The 13,092-nt window shown below is 41.8% G+C and overlaps 1 pseudogene; it reads right to left on the bottom strand.

Moving 5' to 3' along the window:
- Positions 1 to 8,247: 8,247 nt before the first annotated feature.
- LOC125094008 (ubiquitin-conjugating enzyme E2 N-like) lies at positions 8,248 to 8,894 on the bottom strand (annotated as a pseudogene).
- Positions 8,895 to 13,092: the final 4,198 nt, after the last annotated feature.

Here is a 13,092-nt window from a genome sequence, read left to right as displayed (position 1 = left end):
ACTTTCTCTGAAAGCAAACAAACAGTGGAAATGGAAATGCAAAAAAAATAATTAAAAAAGTCTACAAAATACTTGAAATATAAAAGGGACAAGACATAGATTGAAACTATAAAAATCTACCAGATTTTATTAATATTAAATATATGATAAATATAACATTATAATACTTCTATTAATATTAAAATAGTATATTAGAATATTTCTTATTAATATTAATACATAGATATATATGTTTCTAGATATAAGACCTTAATTTCTTTTTTAATTTTTTTAAGACTTTATTTATTTGACAGAGAGAGAGAAATCACAAGGAGGCAGAGCGGCAGGCAGAGAGAAAGAGGGAGAAATAGGCTCCCCTCTGAGCAGAAAGCCAGATGTGGGGCTCGATCCCAGGACCCCAGGATCATGACTTGAGCTGAGTGCAGATGCTTAGCCAACTGAGCGGCCCAGGTGCCCTTCTTCATCATCTTTAAGCTCCACCAACCAGCCATAGCATATTTTTGGTATAAGAGAAGAATCTGTGATTGGTGCCTGGGTGAATGATGTTTAAAGGAGTGGACCCAGCCGTTCTGTTCCCTGCTGAGGACATGTCCTTCCATAACCATGCTCCAGAACTTGGTAGTCAAATGCTTAACTACCTTTTGATGTGGCCCTACAAGACACATCCTGCAGTCATCTATAGGGGCGATCTGAACCGGTCATGATTGTTAATTCCATGTGTTAACTTGAGATGCTAAGCGATGCCCAGGTCACCGGTAAACATTATTTCTGGGCATGTCTGTGAGGATGTTTCTGGAAGAGATTAGCATTTGAATCAGTACATGGAGTAAAGAAGAGCCACCCTCCCATATGCGGGCTGGCATCATCCAATCCACTGAGGACCCCGATAAGAACAAAAATATGGAGGAAGTTGAGAATTCTCTCATTCATCTTGAGCTGGGACATCCATCTTCTCCTGCGCTCCCACAGCAGAACTCCTGGTTCTCCAGCCTTTGGACTCCAGGACTTACACCAGCAGTCACCCTGGCTTTCCAATCCCCCGCTTTCAGATGGTATATTGTGGTATATATAAACCCTCATAATCATGTGAGCCAATTCCCACAATAAATCTCCTCTTATCTATTTATCTACATCAATGTCTTTATTTATATATCCTATTGGTTCTGTTGCTTTGGAGAACCCTGATGAATCCATCAGTGTCATGAAATTTGAGTGAATATCACCCTAAATTTGAACCATATATATAACCAAAATCTAGACTTCAACCCCTGGGCCTCTAGAGTTCTATTAGGTAATTTTTTGGCATGTTCAAGATTCTGTCTAGAAAAATCTTACATTAGTTCTCCTATTTTTATACATATCTTAACAGGAGATTTGCATATATGGTTATGCCCCAAAATTTCAATCCATATAAGGAAAACAAGACAGAAGAATTATGCAATATAATCTGCAATGCTGAACTCTCACAACTGGAATCTAGCACACAGGTATTCTGAAACTTCATATTTTTACTTTTTTCCCAAAGTTCCATATCTAGTGAAAATGAACCTATATCCTAGTAACTAACCAGTGTCCTGCCTACAGGATATACGTGACAAATGTTAAACCAAGTTGAACTGCTCTTAATGATTGTTCTTCTGTTAAGGTTTTTTTTTTTTCTTATTTTTCACTTTTTATTTTAAAGCCTCAGCCTTCTGATCCAATCTAGAAAATACGGGTTGTTTTATGAAAACTAAAGTGCTTCATGGATTTAGTTGATTGTTATTAATAAAATTGCCCTCCCTCTCAGCTCTGGTTGATTAAAAAAAAAAAAAGCCAGGAAGTGAAACTCTGTGCTCCAGGCAATAGACACTTAAAGAATTTTACAGAGCACCGAGAAGTGAAGATTCAAAATAATTTAGGATGTGTGTCCTACAACTTACAGCAACGGTAACACACCAGCCTACCAGCCTACCAAGGACTATAGTATAAATATATATAAATATAAATATAATATGATATAATACAAATATAGTATAAATATAACAGTGGGAACACACAGGTATGTCATGGACGCAGAGAGGACACAGGGTTGACCTGGGAGACACACCATCAGGGCAGGCTTCAGAGAGGTCATGATGTTGAGCTAACTTTTGAAAGACACGTTATCTGTATAAAGAACATTCCAGGCAGACAGAGTAGAATATATGAAGGCGCCAAGATGTGTTCTAAGAAATTCTCATTAATCCAGAATTGCTGGAGTGAAGGGTTCTCATGAGGAGGTAGCAGGCAAGGAAGCTGGACAGACAGGCAGACCCCAGACCATGAGATGGCTGATGAGCTAAATTGTAGAAAGTTCTGGACATCCACATAGGAGTACGAGAGTCAAACTAGACCCAGGTTGAGGCTGCCAGAGGTAAAGAGGAGATCCAGTGGGAGGGGACGTGTTGGTAAAGGGATTGCAGGTACAGCCATTCTAGAAGTTCTAACTGGAGGATGCCTGGTCCAGCAACTAGAAGTAAGAAACCAGACACATACTGCTGGCTTCCCTCCCGCTGGTGCCAGGAGAAGGGTAGAGTCATCAGACATGGAATCTGCCAGGGAAGGAATGGTCTGGAGGCAAGGATGAACAACAGCCTTTATTTCAAAATCCATTGGCCATAGATTCTTTAATAACATTGAAGTTCATAATTAAGATCTCAAAAAAATCTTTTGAACTATCAAAGATATACTTAAATGTGGTGACATAGCAAAGAACTTGGAGTGAGGAGACCTGAATATTACCAAACAGCAACACTTTCCACAAAGCCAATGGAATTTGTGGAATTCCCTGCTCCCTGCTGTGAGGGCATCTTGGTGGGAGCCTAGTCCCTGCCTCCCACTAAGGGCCAGGGTCAGATTCTTTCTCTGTCCTCCGCAGTAGGGTAAGGGAGCAGGTAGGTGACCCAGACGTGGCTGATTCGTCTCCCCTGGGACTGAATTTTGAGCCAGCAACATTCCCAATCTCAAGGGAAAGCATTCAGGCTTCATCCATTATATAAGATGTTCACTATGGGTTTTTTTATAGACGCCCTTTAACAGGTTGAGAAAGTTCCTTCTATTCCCAGTTTGTTCAGTATTTTTATCATGAAAGGAGTTAAATTTTGTCAAGTGCTTTTTTTTTAATCTATTGATGTGGTCACGTGGTTTTTTAAAAATCCTGTTTCCTACTAGTATGATAGATTATTATATTGATCTATTTGCAGATGTTAAACCAATATTTTGGGCTGGCCTCAGCCTGTCAAGTAGAAATGCCTGAGGGGTCCCTCTGCTCCCTACAGCCCCCATGGACATTTCTCAGCCAATGCTGTGGCCAGATTGGCCCTTGTGGTTCTTTTATAATAATTACTGTTCTTATTTTATTAATAATAAAATGATGGGATAAGCTGCTCCAAAGCTTTATACCAATGATTGATACTAAAGTTATTAATTTAGTGTCGTACGTATTTTATCTCCTAATTGTGGAATTTGCTAATTTGTGTACATTTAAGCATCTTGAATCCTGCGTCAGTGAGCTGATTTCCCCTGCAAAGCTGGGTAGCAGAGAGCCGTGTGGGTGTCCACGTTAAGTCAAGCAGCCAAAAGGAATAAATGTGAAATGATGACATGCCAAGAGATATTAGCCTGGAGAGATTTCATGAAAGAGGTAAAATTCAAGCAGCCATTTGAAAGAAGAAAGTACATGCTACAGAGGATCATTTATACAGGAAGTCAGATCTGTGTTCATCTCCTTGGCTGTTAATTTGGCAGCAGCGGGAGGCTGAAGCAGGTTGGATGCACCCATCTGTTCGAGTATAAATATCAGAGAATCACCTTTACCCAGCCTCCCTTGCGGGTGTCCATCTGGGCCATCCGATAAACAGATTGCTAATATAATCTGGTGTGACAAGAGACGTTTCCAAAACGGCGACCTGCTTTCCCACCAATGACTTTAACCGCGTTTCTGGGTGAGGTCTGTCTCTCCATTCTAAAGATCCTTTGATTTCACTCCTTACCCAAACGTGTGTCATGGATTATTTCCATTTATAACGTCACACTTTCCATTTCTAAAGAGTCATTCAAATGCTATCGTCCCTGGTAAAAATGAGTCTTTTTAACTCCTTCTGCTGTGTTTCTCCAAAGAGTATGCCTGGAGACACCCACGCTGAAACCCAGAGAGTAAAAGACCTTGAAGTTATAGAGCAGAAAAAAAATAGCAAGTCCCGTACTGGCATTTCATTTATTTTTTTTTATAGCATTATTAGTCTTTCTCTTAAAAATAGTGGCAAATGTCAGCATGGAATCATCGCAAGCAGGGACCACAAAAGGTACAGATATAGCAAGACTTCCGAGCTGCAGCCGAACGTTTGGGGACAGTGTCTGTGCCAGCGTGTTCTGTTTACATATTAAGTTTCTAACAGGAAAAGCATTCATGGGCACCTGGGTGGATCAGTCCACTAAGTGTCTGCCTTTGGCTGCGATCATTATCCTGGGGTCCTAGGATCGAGCCCCACATCGGGCTCCTTGCTCAGTGGGGATCCTGCTTCTCCCTCTCCCTTTACCCCTACACCCCACTCATGCTCTCTCATGCTCTATCTCTCAAATAAATAAAATCTTTACAAAAAAGAAGAAGAAAAGCATTTGTTAGTGAATTTCGTCTATACCCTGCTAACAGTTGTCTTGCTGGTTCAATCAAGTAAGTATTCATGAGGTCAAATAATTCCACCTATTCTACTGGCTTCTCCCTCTCCCATCCACCCCCCTCCCCTGCAATGTCCCCTGGCCCCACCCCAGCTCTGGCCCCTGTGGCGTCCCTCATGTGCCCTTCTCAGAGGCTTGTGCTCAGTGTCTGTGTGGGCACCAGTGTGCTTGTGAGCCGCTCCTGTCCCTGCAGCAGGCTGCTCTCCAACATGGCCATAAGCGTTTTTCCACACAATTAAATACAGACCCTGCTGTCTCAGAAATTTTCTTTCTCTGTTTCTTTTTTACCAAATACTGCAAGATCGTGACTAAGAGAAAGATACAGCTATCTGATTTTATTAGACTTTTGGAAGTGTGGCTTGTTTTTTAACTAACTGGATTTTTTTTTCTTTTCCCTCCCCCTTCTTTCTTTCTTTTCTTTTTTATCTTTTCTGGTGGTGGTGTTTTTGGTTTTTTTTTTTAAGATTTTATTTATTTATTTGAGATAGAATGAGAGCAAGTAAGAGAGAGAGAGAGAGACAGCACGGAGAGCACAAGCAGGGGGAGCAGCAGAGGCAGAGGGAGAAGTAAGCTCCCCGCTGAGCAGGGAGCCTGACTCAGGGCTCTATCCCAGGACCCTGGGACCATGACCTGAGCTGAAGGCAGACACTTAACCTACTGAGCCACCCAGGCACCCCAAGTGGTGGTGGTTTTTGTTGTCTTGATTTGCTTCTAGTTTAGGTTTGTCCTAGTAATATTTGAAGATCATACTCATCTGTTGATAGAACATCGATAAAAATTACCGCCCAGGACCATCTCGGTGGTGAAGTGAGGGAAGAAAGCTATGGTCTAGAAATGAAGAGATCTGAATTCTTCCCCTTGCTCTGCTGCTGATTTGCTCTATGACAGTTATTAAACTTTGGGGCCTCTTTAGACCTCATGTAGAAAATCAGATGATGGAAAACCGATTCTCTTCTAGATCTTTCTAAACTTCATTATTCTATGAATTGAAAACCAAATTGTTACAAACATCTAAAAATACTCTTGCAAACCTGTAAGGATGGAATTCTGAGAAAATGTCAGGGGAAGTGTACATTTCTGGACCCTCCAGCCACCCACCTCCTTTCCAAGGCCACCCAACAACCAAGATGACTTTGACGTACCAGCAGGTGTCCATGGCTGGGGGCCGTGGCCCAGGGCATGGTTTTTTAATGCTTTAAAATAGAGACAGATGATCTAGGGGTCTTGTTATTTCGTACATTCCTTTTCAGTAGATCTGAGGGGAGGCATGAGAATCTGCATTTCTAACTCCCAGGTAAGGCAGCTGCTGCTGGGCATGTGTAGGTCCCTTGAGGGATTCTTGAGCGAGTCTGAGAATTAAATTCTCCAGGAGCTGGATAGGTGCAGAGACTGACTTTGGACATGCTTGGTGGAAAGCAGAAAACTTTGTGTCTCCCATAGAGAAGCTTCAGGATCCAGACTGCAGAAGCTGAGGTGGTCTGAGAAAGCCCAACTGAGAGATTCCGATGGATCTTTCTGGCACTCTGCGTGTTTGTTGCATGTGGTCCCAGGGAAGACTTCAGAACTGAGCTGAGCCACATAAGGAGTAAACTGCTCTCCACCTGACTCCAGAAGAGACTTTCCCTCTCCCTGGAACTCTTCCACACAACATGCATGGCTTCCCCTCTCCCCAAACCACAAGCTCCCCCATCCTCTATCAAACTAATCTGCCATGTCATTCAAAATGTCCTTCCGGTTCACCCCTTGCCATGGTTTTCCACAGCCTGACTTCGGTGGGGGCTGAGAGATGCCCCCCGAGCCCATGAGCAGGTGGTGAGTGAGGAAGAGTGGGGAGACTGGTTGAGAACAGGGGGCTCCTGCTGAGGTAGAATCAGCACACAAGACAGAAGGACATTTCAATAAATACATAAAAATAACCCTTTGGAGATAAAATTGGAGTAAATAGAAGACTTTCAGAAGTTCAAAATATGATTTATGAATTTAGAAAGTCAGCAGACACGAGAAATACAATGGTCCCTGTCAAGAATCGAACTCAGATTTTGGGAAAAGAAATGGGAAAAAAAGAGCTGAGCCCACTGAACAAAACACAAAGAAATAGAAAAAAAATGAAGGAAGAGATAAGAATGGGCCTTGCCTGGAGATTTATCATGTGCATAATAGAGTTTCTGAGGGAGAAAAAGCACTAGAAGGGGAGAAATTAATGCTTGAATAAATATAGAAGAAAATTTCCCTAAACTGAAAAGAAACTGTTTTCTGTCAGAAGGTGCTTGCCAATTCCCAGGCAAACTTAATGAGAACAGACTTCTATCTAGCTATACATCACTGAAGTTTCTGAACCCAGAGAATGAAGAAAATACAAGTTTCAGACAGAGAAAACACTGCTTGCATAATAAGAGAATCTAGGCTAAGAGCAAATGGTTCGTGTGCAGACTTCTGGTAGACCAGGCCTGCGATCTGGGAGCCAAGGACAGAAACGTGCCATTCGAATGCGAGGGTGGAAGAAGGAGATTTGCAGACATTCAAGAATTCAGAAATGTATCACCTTTGTTTTGTTACCAAGGAAGTCACACAATACTCAAAAAAAAAAAAAAGAAAGAAAGAAAGAAAAAGAAAAATTAATTTGATTCCAAAACTTAATGACAAAAAATGTGAGAATACAAAAAACTGTGACAAGCATATATATTCCTATAAAATGTATAAATTTAAAACGATAAGCCAAATGCAAATGAGCACAAATGATATATAGTTGTGCCCTCTCTCCTTCCTTCCTTCCTTTTTTCTTCAAGCATGTATTTATATCAACAGGAACTGAGGGATTCTTACTTTACACCTCTGTCCTAATCCAATACTACTTTTTATTTTTATTCTTTTTAGAATAACAAAAAACAATTTTACTAAAACTTAAGATTTACAGAAGTTTCCAGACACGCCATACAAAATGGTCCCAAGCTTTTTCTTGAGGGAAGGATTCTAGTTGCAGTGTTATTAGTGAGGGCTATGAGGTCTGTTTAGTTTCCCATTTTGGTTCTAATCAAGCTCGTCCATCTACAGCATCTAAATAAAGTTAGACTTGGCTAGAGAGGATATTTGAAAGAACTGGTTTGCTGCTTTTAACCAATGCAATTAGATTACCATAAAAAGGGGGAAAGGAGCCCAGAAAATTAAAATAAAACTACCTCTTCCCCTAAAAAAAAAAAAAAAAAAAAAAGACACCCACACTCTGGCAGCTAACCCTGACAGCTAACTACCTTCATTGAAGTGCTTTATGCTTAAACCAGGGTGGGGGACATGAATAAAAAGAGAAGAGTCACTGCCTTTAAACAATTCACCACAATCCAGATGGTACTTCAAGCCTCTGCTCCTGCTTTCCAGCAGTGACTCAGGACAAGACAGAGATTTGCTAATGGGCATTTAATCACCAAAGGGCTGAGGATGTCCGGGATTTTATTCTGTAATGTTTCTAAGACTGTGTCCGTTAAATGCATACAAAAAAGGAAGACGTCTTGGCAGAACAGAAGAAGTGATGCCCACTTGATGATCAGATTGATTTTAAAAATTATTCATGGCAGACAGCCTAGTCCATGCTTCAGCTCTCCGGCGGGGGCTTCGATGGTCTCCCGCTGCTCCGCTCCATCATTTGCTAATGGATCATCTGGATTGGGAGCATTTAACCGAGCCTGGATCGCCAGCAGAACTGGGCGGATCTGCTGGGCCGGGGAGCACTTATCTTCCAACATATCTAAACATGTTCTTCCCAACTTTTCTGGATGATAAGTTTTGGCCATGAAACATACTTTAGGGGCTGCTATCGGGTAATTTTCTGGTAGGAATAGTTCAAGCTTAAAAGTCCCTCCCTCAAAGGGGGGACCCCGGGGGCCCAGCAATGACCCTATGAAAATAACAGGCATTGTTCTCATCCGGTTCTGCTTTTATGCCAGGAACTGGTTCTGCCAGCAAATGCTGTTTCCCTGATAATCCTGTGGGGGCAACCCCACTGTCTTGTCGGATCCGGAGTTCTGCCTCTGGTCTCGATTATCCCAATACTACTTTTTAAACATCTCTTTGCTCAAATTGTTATTATGTATGTATGTATAGGGAGGGAGGGACGGTAGGAAGGGAGGAAGGAAGGAAGGAAGAGAGGAATCCAAGTACCTTGTGAACACAATATTTGCCTACATTGCCTCATTCCAGGCCATTGAGGTGAAGGCAGAATTGAAGATGAATCTTGAACTCTTTTTAGTGATTTGCTTATTTTAGCGGCATGGACAAAGTAATTCTGAAACTACTTTAGCTGGATTCAAGAATGGAGCGGACTAAACGCGCTGGTTATTGGGAGCCAAGTTCTCACGGCGGAAGAAGGGACACACAGATATGACTCCCACTGCCAAATCTGACACAATTTGAGTGCCAAAATAATTAAGCACAGTACTGAATTACACTCCATTGAAAACAGAGGGATTCATCAGTCCATGCTAATAGATTAGACTGATAGGTAAACAGAGAGATGAAATAAGGGTTCTAGTTTTCCGCTGAATGCCGGGAGCTGATTGGTCAGTGTGCAGGGGTGACGGAGCAGGAAAAATCCCTATTTTGCAAGCATCGCAAGTAATGACTGGATCAGGCAAGAGTCATCAGTAAATGATCAATCTGGGGGGGATTTTGATAAGGAGCAGGAGAGTTGCATGGCAATGAGGTATAGCACTCTGACTGATTATTGGTGGCGAGGGAGAGAAAGAAAACCATAATGACAGAACAGAAAATAAGACAACGGTCTGCACAGGCGATCAAACTTCACATCAGCTCCAGAGGACAGGTCCGTGTTGTGTGAGGGCAGATGGGAGGAGCTAAGGGAGACCCAAGTTCCCTTGATGAGAGCGAGATGAGGAGGTGTACTCTGAATTAGTCATGATGGAAGACTCAGGCACAAAATAAGCAACCTTCTATTTTTTTAAATGTCAAGGGAAACTCTGATCCTATAAAATGTGAACATTTTCCAAGAAGACATCCAGATAGCCAGCAGACACCTTAAAAAATGCTCGACATCACTCATCAAGGGAAATGCAAATCAAAACCACGGTGAGAGATCAGCTCACAGGGGTCAGGATGGCTGAAATCAACAAGACAACAAACATCAGGTGTTGGCGAGGATGTGGATAAAAAGGACCCCTTGTGCCCTGTCGGTGGGAATGCCAACGGGTGCAGCTGCCATGGAAGACAGTATGGAAGCTCCTCAAAAAATTAAATATAAAATTACCATATGATCCAGTAATTCCACTAGTGGGTATTCACCCAAATACAATGAAAACACTAATTCCTAAAGATACATGCACCCCTATGTTTATTGCAGCATTATTCATAATACCCAGATTTGGAAGCAACCGAAGTGTCCATCTATATGTAAGTGGATAAGAAGAGGTGGTAAATACACGCACACACACACACACACACGCACACAAGGATACTACTCAGACATAAAAAGAATGAAATCTTGCCAGATATATCTAGAGGATATAATATTAAGTAAAATAAATCAGAGAAAGATAAATACCATAAAATCTCACACGTATGTGGAATTTAAGAACCAAGACAAATGAACAAAGGAAAAAGAGCAAACAGAAACCAAAAAACCAGACTGAAATACAGAGACTAATCTCATGGTTGCAGGGGTGGGAAGGGGCACCGAGAAATAGGTGAGGGGGATTCAGAGTACACTGATAGTGACGAGCACTGAGTAATATATAGAATTGTTGAATCACTATATTGTACACCTGAAACCTGCTATAACCCTGTGTGTTAATTACCCTTCAATTTAAAAAATGTGAATGTCATCAAATACCAAGAAAGGCTATAGAAATTTCCAGAGTAAAGAAGGCTAAAGAGGCACAATCAAATATGATACTTAACCCTGCACGGTGGAGGTGGGGAATGCCCTAGAAAACATTACTGCCGGACGTCAACTGGCAAAACATGAATATTAACTGTACATTAAATTAAAATATTTTAACAAAATGTACAAAACCATAAGTATGCCATGGGAATTGTAAGAGACTATCACTCTTAGTAAGTACACACAAAGTGTTTAGAGATAAGAGTAGATAGAAGGGTATATATGTAACTTACCCTCAAAAAATAATTATATCCCAGTGTATGTGTGTACAGGAAAGTAAACGATAGAGGAGGTTGGGGTAAAAATGTTAATAAGAAGTCCGACAAAGGGCATTGCAGATGCATTTTGTACTAGCTTTCTTTTCCTTCTTTTTTTTTTTAAGATTTTATTTTTCAGTAATCTCTATACCCAACGTGGGGCTTGAACTCACAACCCTGAGATCAAGAGTCACATGGGCCACCAACCAAGGCAGCCAGGCACACCTAGTTTTGTTTTTCCAATTGTAAAATTGTTTAAAAAAAAAAATTAGAAGAGGGGCACCTGGGTGGCTCAGTGGGTTAAAGCCTCTGCCTTCGGCTCCGGTGAGGATCTCAGGGTCCTGGGATCAAACCCTGCATCGGGCTCTCTGCTCAGCAGGGAGCCTGCTTCCCCGTCTCTCTCTGCCTGCCTCTCTGCCTGCTTGTGATCTCTGTCTGTCAAATGAATAAATAAAAATCTTAAAAAAAAATTAGAAGAAAGGATCCACAACTACAAATTCTAATTTTACAAACAAAATATAGAGGTCAGGAATGGTTGACAGGGGAAAAGGATGATGTTAAATCTTTGGAGCATCAAGGGGACACCGTGGTTCCAGCACAGTGATGGGGACTTCCAACTTGAAAGATGATGCAAAACGTAAGAGCTATAGATGAACGGGTGTGTTGCCTGAGATGAAGGAGGATGGGGAAAAGTATTTGAAAAATGGATGTCCCAATTTATCTGAAAGAAATGTGAAAAGGGGAAGAGCATGAACAATAATAAATATAGTAAATGGCAAAGATACAGTAAGAGGAAGGAATCAAACTACCACAAGAGATGGGAATGGGGGCAAGTCCAGGATCAGACAACAGGGACTCTCAGACTGGGTTAAGATACAATATGGCGCTCTATGATCTCTAGGCGACACGTATATACTGTACATGTTTTCACAGAAAATTTGAAAAGGGGTAGGTAAATATTAATCAGACATATGCAAACCAGAGAATATCAGATGAAAAGAAATTCCAAGGCAGTCGTTTCTGCTCAGATCTGATCTCAGGTTCATGTGATGGAGCCCCACATCAGTCTCAATGCTCAGCACGGAGTCTGCCTGAGGTCCTCTCTCTTCCTCTGCCCTTCACCCCTAAATAAATAAATAAATAAATAATTTTCCCCCCAAAGGGAGAACTTGTCTCGCCATGAATAACATGAATGATGGCCATCACAGGCCATAATTTGGAAGCGATTCCTCATTAAATGTTGAACCTAATCTCATAATACTCTATTGCTGAAAGCATTCTGATTTTCTTTTTAACGTAAAGGACCGCAAATTTATGCTTTGGGGGAGTTTGTATTACTGATCTCGGATATCTTCATTCATTCTGAGGAACAGATAAGATAGCTTCAAATGGTGTGTCAGATCTACTAAAGTTATGGCTGTTACGGCTTCCGCGTCTTTTTTATAAATTACTAAAAGCAAGTAGCGAACCCCCTACAGGGCAGTTCCCAGGAAGGCTTTAGGGACTGGCTCCTTTTTCCATGTCTGAGTTTCTGCTGCCACCTACAGTCTAGTCTGGGCACAGCACTTTGCCTTCTGGCGCTGTTTCACAGTTGCCAAATGGTCCCTTAAACACCCGTATTGGCTGCATCTTGCACAGTGAATATGGTGTGTATCCAGGACTTACAGACATACATCTATGTGTCAGGGAGAAAATGGCACAATTCATACCGGGCATCTTCCCATGCCAGGCCCTGAGATGACCCCTGTGTAGACTCCCAGGGTCACACATTCTCAGCCTGGAAATTCCACGTAGTCCACACTACCCCTCCTGAGTTAGCCAGAGGTTGAGATGAGGCCACACCCCACCCACCCCTACCCCCCAGTGGAAATAAGAATGACAAAATTCACAGGAAACACCAGCATCTATTTCCTGCTTCCTCTGAGCCAGACCTCTCGTCCGTCCATCATCCCATCTACTCCTCACAATCAGATAGCTACTCTTACCCCTTCTTTACAAACAAGGAAACAAACCAAGGTTCAGAAAAATCAAGTTCCCTGTCCAAAAAAAAAAAATAATACAACTAGTAAATGATAAGCCCCAGGGTTCAAACTCAAATCTTGGGTTTCAAAGTCAACAGCTCTTGATAGTATGACATGCTTGATTCCCTCATGTGCCTGGGAAGATCACCCCACAGCTGAGCAACCAGGACGACCACCCCCCCCCAACGAATGGTAAAATGTCCTTTCACCATGAGGCTTTTCCATATTT

Source organism: Lutra lutra, chromosome 2 (assembly GCF_902655055.1).
Source record: "Lutra lutra chromosome 2, mLutLut1.2, whole genome shotgun sequence".
Lineage (NCBI taxonomy): Eukaryota > Metazoa > Chordata > Mammalia > Carnivora > Mustelidae > Lutra > Lutra lutra.
Note: the sequence above shows the minus strand (reverse complement) of the source record. Positions and strands in the feature narration are given on the sequence as shown.